At 51.8% G+C, this 16358-nt stretch overlaps 1 protein-coding gene across 5 annotated transcripts in view; it reads left to right on the top strand.

The window, feature by feature from the left end:
* SNPH (syntaphilin) overlaps nt 1–16358 on the top strand; it is a 34821-nt gene that overhangs the window by 884 nt on the left and 17579 nt on the right. The window lies entirely within an intron of this gene.

Raw genomic sequence — 16358 nt, 5'->3', positions numbered from 1 at the left:
CCCAAGGTCAAGTGCCAGTGACTGCTTCTTTACCACATTCCCCCCTGCGAAGGGGCAGGGCTCTGCAGTAGATCTGGAAAACATACCCATGACCCCTACAGAGGGAGGTCTGAGCCCCAGTCTCCAGGAGCTCCTGCAGGATAGGATGCTTTCTCCCTCGGCTCCTCAGCAGAACACCTACTAGCCTGGGAAGCCCCATGTTCCCTTCCTCAACCCTGCAGACTGAGGAGAGGCCTGGTCACAAGGCTGCCTGTTTCCTCTGCCCATCTGGAGGTGTGGGATGGACTGGAGGAACTTCTCGGGGGGAAAAGGTGGTCTCTGCAGGCACGGTGGTGTAAAGGAGGTGCCAGAGAGTGGGGTTTGAGTCCCTTAGGCTGCTAGTAGGCCCCCAGTAGCCATCTTAAAATCCTTTAGGCGTGGGTGTCTGTCTGTTCATCTGTTAAATGCAGGAGTTGGATTCAATGGTCTGTATAGTTATGACATGTCATTCAAGTAGCTCTTACATGTCAGGGGCGCCCCTCGAAAGCAACCCAGAATTTAAGTCTGGGCTTATGAAATAATTGGGGTTTCCTCAGTTGGCCTTTTTCAACTCTGGACTTCTCTAGTGAAACATGACCTTGTGAGCCTCGTGAAACAGGAGGCACTAGGCAGTCCTAGAGTGGCATCCCTACTCCATTGCTGGGGTGACCTTCGTGGGGTTGCTTTCCATCCCCAAGCTTCAATTTCCTCATCTGTAAATCTGGGAAGAGGCAGCCCTCAGAGGGCTGAGTGATGATTAAATGAGAAATGTCAGGAAGCACCTAAAACAGTGCCTGTGCCTGGCACATAGTAGGTGTTCAAGGGTCACAGGACTTGAGAGACAGACTCGGGGAAGACAAGAGGGGCGGCTGCTTTTAGCCTCTTCTCCCTGCCCCCCACCCCACAGATCTCTTCCACGGCCCTGCGGATGGCATCCCTGCCAGGGGATAATGAATGCTGGAGTATGTTGGGCTGAGGGCCTAGGAAGCATCCAGGAGATACCAACATTTCCACTGCAAGGGCTGTGACATCATTCTAGCAAATGATGGTCCCAAGGAGGCATATACAGCCCAGCACTGGGTTTGGGAAATCTTGGCATCCGAGGGCAAAGTCCCTAAGGGAAGAGAAACATCAGAATCTTGTGTGCTGGCAGGGGTCAGGGACTGGGGCCTCCTGATCCCATAGGGAGCCCGCTGTTGCTCCCTTGCCCTCCCTGGAATCTCTCACTAGAATCTCCCTGAGACTGGCAGTTGAGTGTTTGGTGTCTGTATTTCCTATTCTTTATCTTCCCTCCTGCTGTCCTTCCAGCCCAGCACTCACCCTTTCTTGCTCCAATGTATTCCACAGATACACTCTGCCTCTTGACAGCATGATAGAGAAGCCTCCCCATAGGCTGGGGCAGGGCATATTGCTGCTGCATCATTTGGGCCAAATGAAGTTGTGTCCCCACCTGCCCTAAATCCCCATTAGATTGTGAGTGCCTCCTGACGGATGCCCTGTCTTCTTCCTATCTATGTCTCCAACCTCTAGCCCCTGGCTAGGCACAAAGTAGGTGCTCAGTATATGTTGAATGAGTTTGAGGAAGTTATGTCCCTAAGCCCACTAGGTTAGGGAGAAACTGCGGGAATAGGTTGTAGGAAAAGCACTCTTAAGCCCAGGGCACTGTGCAGGTTGCTAGTGGCCATTAATCACTAGTACTAATAGTGTCGTTAGTGTTAATGCCAGTAGCCAGCGGTTGGTTCATCTTCTCCTCGAGGCAGGCTGGAAGGGGCTCAGTGAGTCTGGGAGAGGGGTGACGTTGGCAAACAGATGGTGCCTGCTGGTTTAAGAGAGTGTGAAGGGAAGAGGGTTGGGAAGAACGTGATTCCAGCCGTCGCTGTGCTTGTGGGTATTGGGAGGGGGGCAGATGAAGAGAATCAAGTGGGCCAAAGTGCACACGCAGTAGAAAATCCGGAGACCTAGGCCCCAGGTCCCACTCCACCCCTGCCTCAGTGTGTGACCTTGGGCCAGTCAGGACCTCTGGGTCCTGATGACAAGTCCAGATGACAGGACTGGACGACTTGATCCTTAAAGCCCCTTCTGATCTGACATTTTGTCATGTGCATTTTGTTAAATGAAAATGGGACAAGTATTATTACTCTTAGTATCATCTGTGGACTATCAGGCCATGACTTACCTTGGGTGGTCCTTGTCACACATTATACCTGTTTGGAAGTTGGGGAGCCCGAGGCTGAGAGAGACTTACTCGGCTGTGGCGGTACAGATAGGAAGGACAGCATGTTACATGACACCAGTCTGTCTGACCAGGAAGCGCATGCTTTTCCAAAGGTTTCACTCCCCAACCCCATGCAGACTTTGTTGTCATCACCGTGAATTGTGTGTGCTCTTGTGCACGTGCCTTGGGGGTTGGAGAAGGGAAAGCAGTGAAGGGATCGTGACCGGAGATCAGGTGCTTCCCCAAAGTGATGACTTCAGGGAACTTGCTGGGTTGAAGAGCGTGTATGTCAGGGTGGGAAGCCTTCCTTTCACCATGAGCCCTGCTTTGCTGGTGGGTGGTGGGTGCCCTTTCACTGCTGGGCCTGAACAATAGTCACGAGAGACGCACAGTGTAAGTGCTCCCAATGGGTTGTGCTCTGTTTCATTTATTTCTACGACAATCCTGGTATGACTTTGACCCATTTCACCAGAGACAAAGCCAGGATGGAGAGAGGAAGAGCCTCGCCCAGAGTCACACAGCTGATGAGCTGGGGGCATACCATACTGGGAGTCAGAGTGGTGGTCTCTAGTCTGGTCCCTGGTGTTAACTGAGTAACTTTGTGTAAGCCGGTCTCCCTCTGAAAGCTGGCATTTCCATCCTGCAGATGGACAGAGACCTAACTGCCACCTTGTCCCAGAAAAGGGGTGGGGGTTCCTTGTCTACGCTGGTCAGCATTTGCTTATTCTTAGCCAGACCCTGGGCTAAGTGCTTGGGATACAGGACAGTAAGAGGTGACCCCTCGAGGGGCGCCTGGGTGGCTCAGTGGGTTAAAACCTCTGCCTTCAGTTCAGGTCATGATCCTAGGGTTCTGGGATCGAGCCCCACATCGGGCTCTCCGCTCGGCAGGGAGTCTGCTTCCCCCTCTCTCTCTGCCTGCCTCTCTGTCTACTTGTGATCTCTATCAAAAAATAAAAATAAAATCTAAAAAAAAAAAAAAAAAAAAAAAAAAAAAGAGGTAACCCCTCGCTTCAAGAAACTGATACCTGAGCAGGAGACAAACATCTAAACATGCAGGTCTGATAAACCATCTAGGAGCCGTGATGCATACTGATTAAGGTGTGTAATGGCAGGTCAGAGAGGGGTGAAGACCTTTCTTATTCCGAGGGCCAGGAGGGCTCAAAAGACATGGTACCATTGTCACGTCCTTGTTTTCAGAGTTGAGTTTATGAATCAGCATCATCCTCGTTATCCACCCAGCTTAGGACATTTCCAGACTGTTCTAAAGATTTGTTGGCTTTTGACTCCAGCCACACAAAAAAGTGGCCATGGAGTCTGAGGGACCATTCAAGCTCACCCTGGCACAGCTCTAGTGGAATAATCCATTTGTCCCAGGAGTCCGAGAACCTTTCCTGTCTTTAGAGGCTTCTGGAGGCAAGGCTCTCGAAATTCCTCTTGGCAAGCCTGTCTAGTGCTAGATTGCTAAACCAGTAGGCTCGGGGACTTCTTCATCTCTCTTCCCAGTGTGCCACCTGTCTGGAGTACCTGACACCTGGAGAGGTGAAGGCATTTACCCAAAATTACGCAGCAAGGCTGGAATCTTAACTCTGGCCTAATTGGGATTGTATTCCTGAGCCATATGGGGTCTTTCTGCATCCAGGTCACCAGGGGCTGGAGGGCCATTTCTTCACTGGATGGGCAGCTCATGCTGAGGGAAGGCTTGATGCCAGTGATACGGAGCTGGAGCAGAGGGCCTACAGAGAAGAGGAGGCCCATGTCCCTCAGGCTGCTCTGCCCACCCAAATGGACACATACTCATGCAGGATTTGTTTCATGCTCAGCAGTGTCCTCTGAACCAAGGTGCTGAGCCAACCAGAAGGGAGTGTCTGGGAAGCAGCCTAGGGAAGTAGAAAGAGCCAGCATCCAGGCATCGGGAGCCGTAGGTCCTCATCTCCGCTCTACTCTGCCCTCAACTCCCTGGATGACCTGGCCTTGGCTTTTTCACACCCACAAACCAACAGGCAGAGGCGGAGGTGTCTGAGGGTCCTTCAAGTGCTGACTGGCCAGCTCTTTCTTCTGTTCTATAAGCTCTTCAGGGGAACGAGTGTAGGTAGGATACAGGTAACCGTAACTTGAGGAGGATAGAGAGAAATATAACAACAGGCACGAGCAAAGGCTCTGTGGGTTTGCTGGAGGGAGGGGGCTTGGGGAAGGCTCGCTTCAAAAGCCACCACTTCAAAGGCAGGGTGAGGTGAAGATAGAGATGGTTTAGGACTGGTGGGTTGTTGAGGGTTTTTTGTAGTTGTTGTTTTTTTAGGTTTTTTTTTGAACCAGGAGAAAGAGGAAAAGCGTGCTGTCATTCTGGAACTGGAAGGCTATACAGGAGAGCAGTGCTTCTCAGACTTAGATTTCAAAGATCAGTACATTTGGGAATCTGGCCTAGCTTTGCCAACTTTGTATTTTGCCAGATGGACATTCAAATGACACTTAAACAGATTTCTGTTTACTACCATTGCCGTACAGTGAGAGAAAGAGCATTTTAACACCTCTACCCCCAAAGCAAGAAGACTATATAATATCAGTTAGAAAAAAAAAAAAAAGTACTCCAAATTAAATGCATTTTGCTTCATTAAAAACTCTGCTGTCCACATTTTGCTCTGTGCATCACAGACGTGTTCTTGTGTTCAGGAGTCACGCTGCTCTCTTTCCTATTCTGTGAAATGGGGACATGGGGCTGTCTACCTCCTAAGGTCATCAGGAGGTCTAGATGCCATCAAGATGCCAGAATAAAACATGGAGAGCAAGGAACCTCAAGTTCCGTTGTCTTGACTGTCGCCCCCTGCCAAGCACTTACTGGCAAGAGCTGGCCTCCTCCATCTCTCTCGCCATGCCAGTGTACTGGTCCTGTGTTCTGAGGATCCTCTGACTTACAAGAACAGGGGTGTTTGTGACATCTTTTGTTTCTAAAATGTGGCAAACCAGGCAACATTTGTCTATTAAAATGTGTCTGCGGCCGGCCCTCCATGGGCATCCTCCCGTGTGAATTCTAGATACAAGCCCCTAGGGCTCCATAATTGCCCAGCGAGAGTGAGGGCAGGGAAAGGTGATGAGGTTGGAACCGCAGACCTGGGCCAGGATGCCTGGCATCCACAAGGCTGAATGACTCTGGTACTTTGTGAGATCTCCTTCTGGGCCCACGGCTTCCAAGGCTCTCCCTGTGCCCTTACCAGCAACACTGTGAGGATTGTGTCTCCTCGTTGCCCCTCTTGAGGCTGGTGCTGGCCAGGCCTCCCTGCCACAGGGGCTCTGGAAGCTGGGTCGGCATCTTCCAAAGAGGGGGTTTGGCTGGCGGCTTGTGAGGCCTGGCACAGAAGCCACCCTTGAGAGACAGGCGTGAGGAGCTTGGTGCGGGAGATGGGGGGCAGGTCCCGTTCTTTGGAAGCCACGGTGGTCCTGCTGCCGAGGTCTGCTGCTGTCTGCTTGGATTGTGCTGAGGGCCGGCTCACGAGTGCCCTCTGCATGTACAGCCCAGCCACGTGGCCGGCACAGAGAGAAAGCTGGCCTTTGCTGGGGTGCAAAGCCTAGAGCAGAGAAGGACCTCAGATGGGGTGAAGGGAACCTGGCTTGTGTGTCTGAAGCATGCGACTCAGGGTCGAGGCCAAATTCTGGGGCAGCCGCACCATGGCTGGCAGAAGGAACTTCATCTCCGAAGCCCCAGGGCCCAGCTCGAGCCACACACACATGGGGGGTGGGGCGGGAGTCCTGGAAAAGTTATGAGCAAATGATAAGTAACTGGGTGTCCCTTTTGGCCAGAATCCTGGGTTGAGAGACCCTTAGAGGCCAAATGGCAGTTTTGTACTCAGTGTCTGTATGTGTGCGTCTGGGCGCACGCGTGCGTGTGTGCCTGGCTTCCTGAGAAACACTACTCCTTGCTGGGGTTGCTTCTCCTTCTCTTCCCCCACTCCTTCCCCTCTTTCTCCTTCTCCCAGCTTTATGGAAATGTAGTCAACAGGCAACAAGCTGCCCATATTTAAAGTGTATGGTTTGGTAAGTTTTGACACGGTGTGGATCGTCACCACAGTTAAGATAATGAACAAACCCATCATCTCCGAAAGTTTCCTCTTGCCCCTTTGTGTAAGTCCTCCCTCTCACACCTCCCCCATCCCCAGACAGCCACTGATGTGCTCTCTATTGCTGTCCATGACTGTGCATTTCCTAGAATTTTATATAAAATGGAATCCTGCAGTGTGTGCGTTTTTGGTTGTTTTTTGGGGGGTCTGGCTTCTTTCACTTAGCATAATTATTTTGGGATTCATGCGATTTTAATATATTCCTTTTTATTGCTGAGTAGTATTCCATTGTGTGGATGAAGAAAAAACACAGTTTATCCTTTCCGTTGCTGATGGATGGACAGTTGGGTCTCTTCCCAGTTTTTTTTTTTATCACAAATGCAGCTGCTGTGTGCGAGTCTGTATGTCTTTGTGTAGATAATACTTTCCCGTCCTCTTGGGCAAAACCTCCCAAGGATCTCCAGAGTGGCTGTATCATTCTATAATCTCATCTTCAGACCCGCCGCCTCGCCAGCCCTCAGTGTGGTCCATCTTCTCCCTGTTAACCATTCCGATAGGTGTGCAGTGGGATCTCTTTATGGCTTTAATTGGCATTTTCCTAATGACACATGCTGTTAAACATCTTCGTGTGCTTATTTGCCATCCATATAGCTTCTTTGAAATTTCAGTTCTAACATTTTGCCCACTTTTAATATTTAATCATTTGGTTGTTTGTCTTCTTCTTACTGAGCCGTGAGACTTCCTTATACATTCTGGATGCAAGTTCTTTGTCAAATATGTGTCTGTTGCCCTAGCAGGCCCAGTGGGAGTTACAGATTCAATGTGCACATTCGGGTGAGAGAGAAAGAGACAGAGACAGAGAGAAAGTTTCTGAGGGAGACTGGCTTCCTAAGGGACTCCTGCTTCTGGATTCATGTCTTCTCTGCCACATGCAGAATCCAGAAGGACAGCTCCTAGAGTTCTTAAAGGTCACACATCACAACAGCTTCTGGGTCCCTGAGATCCCATGGGGTGGGGCATCAGAGTCCACACAGACCTCTGATCTCGAGAGGAAGGGGTACCTTGTGCCTTTTGTTCCTTGACCCTAGTCATGTCAGGGAACTTTCCTGAGCCACCCTCACCTGGTCTGTAAGGTGGGCACAGCTCATGAGTGACAGGCCTGGAGCTCTCTATCTAGCCGTCCAGCTCCAAGGACATGGAATATGTGTGGGCGTGACCTATGGCCACCAAGCAGCCTTTGGGAGGCAGAGGAGGGAGAGCTGTGTATCCACTAAGGAAGGTCTGCTGGCTCCGCCCTGGGCCGAGTCTAGGGCTGTGCTGGCTGGAACAGCCCTGGGCAGCCTTTCCTGCTTTGCTCTGGGCTGGGCCGCGTCTTCTTGAAGGCCTCATCACCTCTTCTGCCAGGGCCTCCCACCACTAGCCATGAGCACGCCTGCTGCTTACACCAGATGCCTGTGTGTGTGTGTGTGTGTGTGTGTGTGTGTGTGTGCGCGCGCGCACGCGCTCATGCACAGGCTTAGAAACCCTCAGAAGGTGAAAGACTGTGGTCCGCAGGCGAGCCTGTGTGCAAACAGCCTACCTTCTGTGGTGTAAGAAGTGCTCTGCAGGGAGCGTGACCAAGGGGCTCCCCAAGAGCAGGGGGGATCTCCAGCTTCTGGGAAGCTACACGCAGGCATCCCTGCTCGAGATGAGCCTGGAAGATGAGGAGGATGAGGAGAGCTTGGAAGGGCTTTCTGGGCAGAGAGCACTGCATCGGCAAAAGTATGAGTTCACAGGGTGGGCTCAGATGTGATGAGAAGCAGGCTGGTGAGTTGGCAGTTGCCAACTTAGCACAGTGGTAAGTTGCCAACTTACCCACTCCATTGGGTAGAAAGTGTTTTCTCTATTTTACAGATGGGGAGACTGAGGTACCAAGAGGTCAAGGGAGCTGTGCCCTGAGGCTCATGAGTCAGTCATTGGCAGAGCTGAGGGTCCCAGCTGCTGACACTGTGTCAGGCTGTGTCCCAGGAGAGGTGGCCCCTCTCTGGGCTGCTTTCCCAGTACACGGTGAGCTCGTGGGGTTCTTAGGACTCCCGAATCATTCTGTTAGGTTGCCTGACTTCTGTCAGCAGGTGTCTGTTAGGCCTTGAATCGGAACCCACCATGTCCCTGGCTCCTAGGGAGATCCGAGCCGCCGGAAGTATGAGGCCCACTCCTCTTTGGGTCTTTGTGGGCTAAGAGACCTGTGGTCACGTTCTCGAGCCCAGGCTGGGTGCTGCGGCTCACTGGTACTGCCGAGGCTGCTCTGCGGGCTTTTGTGGGTCAGTTGTGCAGTCGCCACCCCTGACCCACACTAGGGTCCTGTGACCAGAGGGAGAGTGAACACTGGGCAAGTGGTGAGTGGTGTCTGCCCGCCTCCCCTGCCAAACCTACCCAGACACCTGGGCTCCACCACGTTTCTCCCCATGCCCTCATTCCCCACTGTCCCTCTCTTCTGTGCCCTCAGGAGCCTTCATCCTCAGTTTCTCGGGAAGTCATCTTTGCTGCTCTCATTCCCTCTCCTCTGCTCCCCTTTAGGGTCTCCTGGTGCCCCTCCCCTCCCTCTCCAGCCCGTCCCCAGCACAGCTGGGACAGCATCAGCTTCTATAAGATGAACCCAACCTTGTCATTCCTCTGCCCAGAACTCCTAGGCTCCAAAGACCCTCCGCCTGTGCCCAGCCTCCCCCTCCACTCCCCTGTGCCGCTGCCCTTGAGCTGTCCTCCTGCTGGCCCCACCCCCGCCCCCCTCATCGGCATCTGGAATGCAGCTCTGCACCCATCCTTCAGAGCCCCCCGCTCACTGCTCACAGGTCCCTCTCCTGAGTTCTGCAAAGGGACTCGCCCCCTCCCTCCAGTCATAGCCCCTCACTGGCAGGAACTGTGAAGTGGGAGTCCTGGGCCATTAGGGAGCACTCAGCACACAGCAGAGGCTGGGTGAACGTGGACTGAAGCCACCCGACACAGCTGCCACATGGGGAAGAAGCGCTGTCGTCAGCAGAGAGGAGAGGCTCCGGGGGACTGATTTCAGTCCTGCTTCGAGCCAGGCCGCTCCTGAACTTGTTGCCTCCTGAAGTTTCCCCCTTGCCCCATGTGGGTGAAGATACTTGGCCCAAAGTTGAAGAAACCCTGAAAGATCATCGCAGATAATTCCTGTGGGAGCTTGAACTTCTTGCCTTTTAAGAGGCAGAGCTGAGCGCCAGTGGTTTTGTCAAGTAGGAAACACAGCTGATGTGCATGTGCGACGAGGGAGAGAATCATCTGGTCACTCAGGCCTTTCGGAAAGCAGTTTGGCAGCATACTTGGTGAGGCTGTAAACCCACCCCCGGGGATCTATCCTGAAGAAGTAGGTCTGCATAGAGGAAAACAATTATGCACAAAGGTCTGTACGGTAGCATTGGGTTTTTTTTGGCTAGTGACAAAGTCTAAACAGTCAACAAGGGAGGCCGTTAACTTAGCCACGATGGGCCCATGAAATGGAAAACTGCGCAGCCCATAAAATACCTTATATAGGGGCGCCTGGCTGGCTCAGTCGGTGGAATGTGTGGCTCTTGATCTCAGGGTTGTAAGTTCGAGCCCCACGTTGGGTATGGAGGTTACTTTAAAAAAAAATCTTTAGGAAAAATATTTTTTATAAAGAACATGCCATGACATAGGCAATTCTTAAACCACGTTAAATTTTTAAAAGCTATAAAGGTGCATATATACCATGTTTATAACGACGTAAAAATAATTTCCCACCTCCCCTCAAAACCATGTTTTTCTGTGCTTAGAAAAAAACTGGAGGAAATGGCAATGAAATTAAACGGGAGTTTATCTTTGAGTAGCAAAACTGGAAGTTTTTTTTTTTTAATTGTGCTACTTTTATAACTATAATAAATACCTTCACAAATATAACTATGTTTAACCTTTTAAAATTATCCAGCGGGAGCTAAGGGAGTCCCTTTCAATTCCATGAACTTCTTGGAATGAATCATTCACTTGTCTCCAGGTCCTTGGTTTATAAAATAAGAGAAAGAAACTAGTGTTCACTGGGCTGTTACCTAATTAAATTCTGCCAACGGATATCCCATTTTTCAGATGAGGAAGGTAAAGCTCACAGTGGATTCTCTGCTAAGAACTAGGTTTTGCCCCAGGACTAAGCCCCTGCTGGGTATGCCAGCACCCCCTACCCTCCCTTATGATTCTGAAGATCTTTGCCTTCGAGGTGGGGGCGGGGAGGTGGGGAATGGGACAGGACAGGTGAGAGGGACACCTGAGAGCACTGTGTCAACAAAGCCTGTGCAGGAGTTTATTTTACAGGGTAGGGAAGGTCAGCTGGCCAGCAGGTGGGGAGAAGCGCCTTCTCCTGACAGCAGGCAGAGCAGGTGTTCTCTGCTTTAACTCTCTGGCCCCAGCAGCCTCTAGCTGAACGAAATCTCCCCCTCAGGCCACGTTCCCATTCTTCGGGTTCCCAGCCTCCTTATGCCTCTCAGCGCCCGGGATGCAAAGCTTCAGGCCTAGGGTTCGAGTCCTGGCTCCACCACTGATTGACCTGGGGCCTTGGACACACCCCCCACCCCCCACTTACCTATAAAGAGAGATTGGACTAGACCAGAGGTTCCAAAGTCCAATGCCAGGCAGCTAGCACAAGCAAAACAACCCAGGTGTGAGAGCAAGAGCACGGATAAGAACACTAGCCAAAAAGAACCGCCTCCCAGCCTCAGTGGGTCAGAGCCATGCAGGAATGCAGACAAGAGAGACAAGCCAGAAATCTAGATTTTTAAAAAATACAAAATGTCTCAATTTATTAATGTCAACTCAGATGAAAACGCATACATATGCAGGCCGAGGGAAAGCGGTCCACAGGCATGATGATATGGCCTGTTGGGCTACCCATCTCCGGCACCTTCTGGCTTTGGCTCTCTGGTTCCTGGACTCCTAGTCTACCAACGGAGAGGGGGCTAGGCAGAAGGAGGCCCACCCCTGTCAGAGGAGGAAGGCCAGTCTGCTAGGAAGAGGTGGACCTAAGGGGCTCTCCTGGGCCCTAGGCTGATACATGGGCTTTAAAAGGCTCGGCCCTGCTGCCTGCCAGAAACTGCCCCTGCTGTGGCTTGTGGGCTGGGTACAGAACTTGGCAGTTGTCCTACACAGCCTGGCTTCATCATCGTGACCATGATGAACCTCACATTCCCACAAGGAAGTTGGCCCTGTACGTGACCATCATGCCCTTGGAGGGGACCTGGCAGGGGCTAATGGGAATGTTGGGTACCTGGAGCTGAGCACACTCGGAGTGGGAGTACATGTGCACACTGTGTGTACACACAGCTGGGCCCAGGTGTGCCGACCTGTGTCTTGGAGAGCTGGGCTTAGTGTAGTCCATCCTTGTTCTTTGCTCTGGTATGTTCTGCGAAGCTGCTGCAGACCTGGAGCTAGTGACCACGGAACCCCCACTGCAGAGGAAGTACACAGGGCTGGCGAGCCTCTGCTCACACCGTTTCCGTCGACGGATCCATACATTGCCTTGTTTTAGGGTGTTTCTATCTAAAGACAAGTCTTTAATATAAACTGTTGATGTCATCCACGTGGAACTCATACGGACAGCTCGGTAATTTCTACTGAACGATGTCACCTGACATACGGATTTTCGCTGGAAGGCACATCACAGCTTCTCGTATGTGGAAACGCTAGCCCCTGAGCTATGCTGCGGGTCGTTTTATGTGGCAAACTCACCAACAAAAAGCACAAAAATGTAAAAAACAAAACAAAACAAAAAAAAAGTGGCACCAATTAAGGCTGTAGAAAGGACCTGTTTGCAGTATTAGAAGTGAAGCAAGGTCACTCCCATCCCATCTGGGAACGTACACATCAGGAGCTCACATTCTTCACCCGACGTGTGCGTCCCCCAGAACCTCAGGTATTGGTCTGGGGGATACAGATAATTTTTACCGAGTAGGTGAATTCGCAAATACAGAATCTGCAGATAATGAGGCTCCCTTAGAATCGTGTATCCTTCATCCTTCTCTGGGGGCTGCCACCAGGATTAGGAGTTGTTGGCACAACTAATTGGGCTTTCTGGTGCGGAGATGTAATTTGGAGGGGGAGCTGCACTGGTCCTGGGCACCTCCCTCCCAGCACTGCCACCTCATACCTATCAGTGGGTCCCCTGAGTCTGAGCTTCCTTGGTGGTAAAATGGAGAGGACACTCCCTAAGCTGTAGGGGGATATAAGTGTGAATTGTGAGCATAAATGTGGAGCCCCCAGGACTCCCCAGAGGGCCTGGCTGGGTGCTGAGTGACGGCTTTCATCCTTTCCCCTCAGGTGTGGTTATTAAGGGTTTTGCCCTCCAGTCCCTGCTACATCCTGACGATTCAGGTAACTTCCAGCTCATGGTCGAGCAGGAAAGACAAGCCCCCTTTGTGCACCACGTGTACAAAGAAATATAATATAATATAATATAATATAATATAATATAATAATATTAACCCAGGGCCATGGAGCTTCCCCCCCCCCACCCCGTTTTGATTTGCTAAGAAGCCTGCACATACTTGGATGATGACATCAACCCACTTATTCAGCAAATATTTATTGAGGGCCTCCGATGTTCCAGGCGCTGAGAATTATATAAAGAACAAAATGCATAGACTTCCTTACCTTCCTGGAGCTTATATTCTGGGAATAAAATAACATAGAACTATCTGTCGCTAAGAACTATGGAAAAAATGCATGAGCAGAAAGAAGTGCTGGGGAGGAAGGATTGTATTTTATTCGAACAAAGTGGTCGAGGCAGGTTCACTAAGAAGGTGGCCTTGGAGTAAAGACCCGCAGGGGGAGAGAGAATACACAGGCAGAGATTGGGGAGAAACTTCCAGGCAGGGAGAACAGCCTATGCAAAGGCCCTGAGAAGGAGTGTGGCTGGGGCAGCGTGCATGAGGGGAGCAGGAGGTGAAGGTCAGAGGGAGGAGGGGGAAGACTGCAGGGCTCAGCATGAGCCAGAGTGAGGACTTTGGCTTCTATTCCAACATGGGCCACTAGGAAAGGTTTTGGGCAGGGGAGCGGCAGGACCAGAGTCATACTACAAAAGGCCCTCTGGTACTGATGGGTGCATCCCCCAGAGGGAGCTGCTGGCTTGGGCCAGAGAGGGAGCAGGGAGGCCTCACATCCAGAGCAGGAGCTCATATTTTGGACATGTTCATTATTAAGACCGTCCATTAGATCAAAGCGGCGATGTCCTGAAATTCTGCAGTTTGGTAGACAAGGGTTGGTTTGTGACTTTTTTTTTCCTTATGCACTGGACTAAGTGTCTACAAATGATTCTGTGGTCAGGGACCCCTGAGATACTAGCTATTATAATATTTCAGATTAGATTCTGGACTGGAGTGAAGATGTAATGTGTCTGAATAACACCAGAATTAAGACTAGATCCAGGCTAGTAAATAATGACTCCTGTTTGTGGAATGCTGTGTACGCTGGGCTCCTGCTAGCCATGTCGTGGCCCTCTCACTGACCATGCGCAACAACTGGAAGTAGCCCCATTTTACTAAAGAAACTGAGGCTCAGAGAAGTCAAGTCCTACTGTCCCAGAGATGCTGATGGAGTTTGGAATTCAAATCCAGCTATATTGGAGGCCAAAGTCATGGTTCCTGCTTTTTAGACTAAGCCTCTTAACCTTTAACCATTCAAAGGACTTTCAAAGTCGAACAGATGGTCACAGAATCTCCCTTTTAAGGCATTTTTTTTTTTAAGATTTTATTTCTTTGACAGAGAGAAACACAGCAAGAGAGGGAACACAAGCAGGGGAAGTGGGAGAAGGAGAAGCAGGCTTCCTGCCAAGCAGGGAGCCCGATGCAGGGCTCGAACTGAGGACCCTGGGATCATGACCTGAGCCAAAGGCAGAAGCTTTACCCACTGAGCCACCCAGGTACCCCCTTTTAAGGCATTTTTAACTACTTGTTTTCAGTAAATGAAGGGGTGGGGCAGCTCCTCCAGAGAGGGAAGACTCATTGAGAGAAGTGTTTATAATTACCCACCCTCCGTTAGCAAGTGTGAGCCATACCCGGCCCCTCCCAAAGGCCCCCCACCTGAGCGACCATGAAAGAACTGGGCCTGACATGAGCAATGCCCACTGGAAATCAGCCAGACAGGGATCATCTGCTGAGGATGGCAGGGAAGCTAGCCGCTGGGAAGGAAAGGGGGCCTGGGAGGAGAGAGGATGCATGCTAACATGGCGGGGTGTGGCTCCTGGGCTCAAACAGGACCAGTTGGGCCAGACTAGTGTCCCCCTCCTTGGGCCAATAGGACTAGTGTCCCCCTGCGCAGCCCCCAGGAGCTTCACGGAGATGGATGAGACTTGGCTCCCAGCAGGAGCGGCACGCCCAGGATGGCTGGTGGGGTGGGAATCAGCTGGCCCACCTTGGTCTCGTGTCCCCTCTCCCACAGGTCACACTGTGGCCTTGGACAAATCTGTGGTTTTCTGCTTAGGAAAGAGTGGCAGTTGGACTAAATTGTGAAGCAATGCTGGGGAGAGTGAGAGAGGGAGGGAGGGAGAGCCAGAGACAGCTGGGGTTGATGTGGTTCCCAGGAAGATGGACACTGTGTAATCTCAGAGCAGGAGGGGCTGTCCATGGAAAGGGGCTGTGATCCCAAGCAGAGGAGATGACAGGCCCACATTCCTTCGGTCCTTGTGTCCCATATGTGTTTATGTGTCCTTCAGCCTCCCATCAGTGGAGCACCGGCACACACAGGGTGCCCCGGGTAGGCTCTGAGGGCTTGTCCCTCCTTGAACTTGCAGGTTTCCCAATGGGCAGTCCTTCCCCACTGCAAATCCCATGCAGAGGTGTCTCTTGTAGTATTCATTTCAAGATCTTTATGTCTCCTGAAGAACTGGTCTGCTTCTTGCTCTTCTTTAACCGTGAGAACGAGAAGACTGGGCATAATTTCTTGTTTTGCATTGGTGGCCAGGAAGCTCAGAGCTGCTTCTGAACCTCGTCCACAGTGCATTGTCATCAGGCTGTGTCACTCCCTTCTGCCCTCCCCGGTTTTGGTGTTTGTTTTACCATGTGCTATTGTGAGCTGCCCTGAACTGAGTGGGACGTACGTGGTCTTACCTCTTACCCTTCCATGACTTCTTTACGCAGAAAGCTACCCTTCGTTCTTATTTTCTAGAACTTCTGCCTGGATTCAAATGAGGGCAAGGGCTGGGGGTTCTCTCGCTGCACAATGATAGGTCGTGACAAAGTCTACCCCGGATCCCTCCCATTCTGGACTTCTGAGAGCAAGTTCACCCTGTTGGTACTTGGGGGTAAATGTGGGAGTGGGGAGGGGGCCAGGCGAAGACCTGGGCCAGCAGGACAGTCCCTAGACATGGAGGCTTCGCCATCTTCCCCTTCCTCTGGCGCTTTAGAGCTGGAGTTTCGGGAGGTGGGGTTGGGGAGAGGAGCCAGGCTCAGGCTTGACAGCTCTATCAGCCAGGAAGCCCAGAAGAGCATATGCTACAGCCAAAGTCGCTGAGGGCCTCCATCTGCCAGAGTCACTTGCCAAGTGGCCACCAAGTTAGGCCAGCACCAGAGCCCCTTGGCTCCCCTCCCTCCCTCCCGTGCGTGTCTGCAGACAGGCAGCCCTTGAGCAGCTGGGGGGTCGGGGACAGAAACTGGTGTGCCCCTGCTGCCTCCTGCCCACATGGGAGCCCACCCCAGGGTGGCTGGCGTGGGAGAGGGTGCCAGGAATTCCAGAGTCGCTCCTGAGGTGGTGGTAGAACAAAGACTGTCTGAAGAGGGGAAAAGAGAGATCTCCCTTTGGGAGGCTGTAGTAGGAAAAGCCAGAAAAGCTCCATCCCCCCATGGCCTAGGATGTCCCCAGCCCTCCATCTGTCTGTCCATCCACTCCCTGGGCTGGGTCCTAGACAGAAGGGTGGGGTCAGAAGGGTGACTCCCACCAAATGCACCATGGCTGAGATTCAAGGTCACCAAGAGGGACCAGACAAGGTGGCCGGAAGTAGCTGAGGGCCCCTCAGTGGAGGAGGGCTCATTCAGCAGCCTGGCAAAGGGGCAGGATGTCAGGGCTGCTGGGAGGGAAGAAAGGTG

The sequence above is a fragment of the Mustela putorius genome, unplaced genomic scaffold (genome assembly GCF_011764305.1).
Source record: "Mustela putorius furo isolate JIRA1106 unplaced genomic scaffold, ASM1176430v1.1 tig00000743_pilon_pilon_pilon, whole genome shotgun sequence".
NCBI classification, from domain to species: Eukaryota; Metazoa; Chordata; class Mammalia; order Carnivora; family Mustelidae; genus Mustela; species Mustela putorius.
This window is presented reverse-complemented; position numbering and strand designations above follow the sequence as displayed.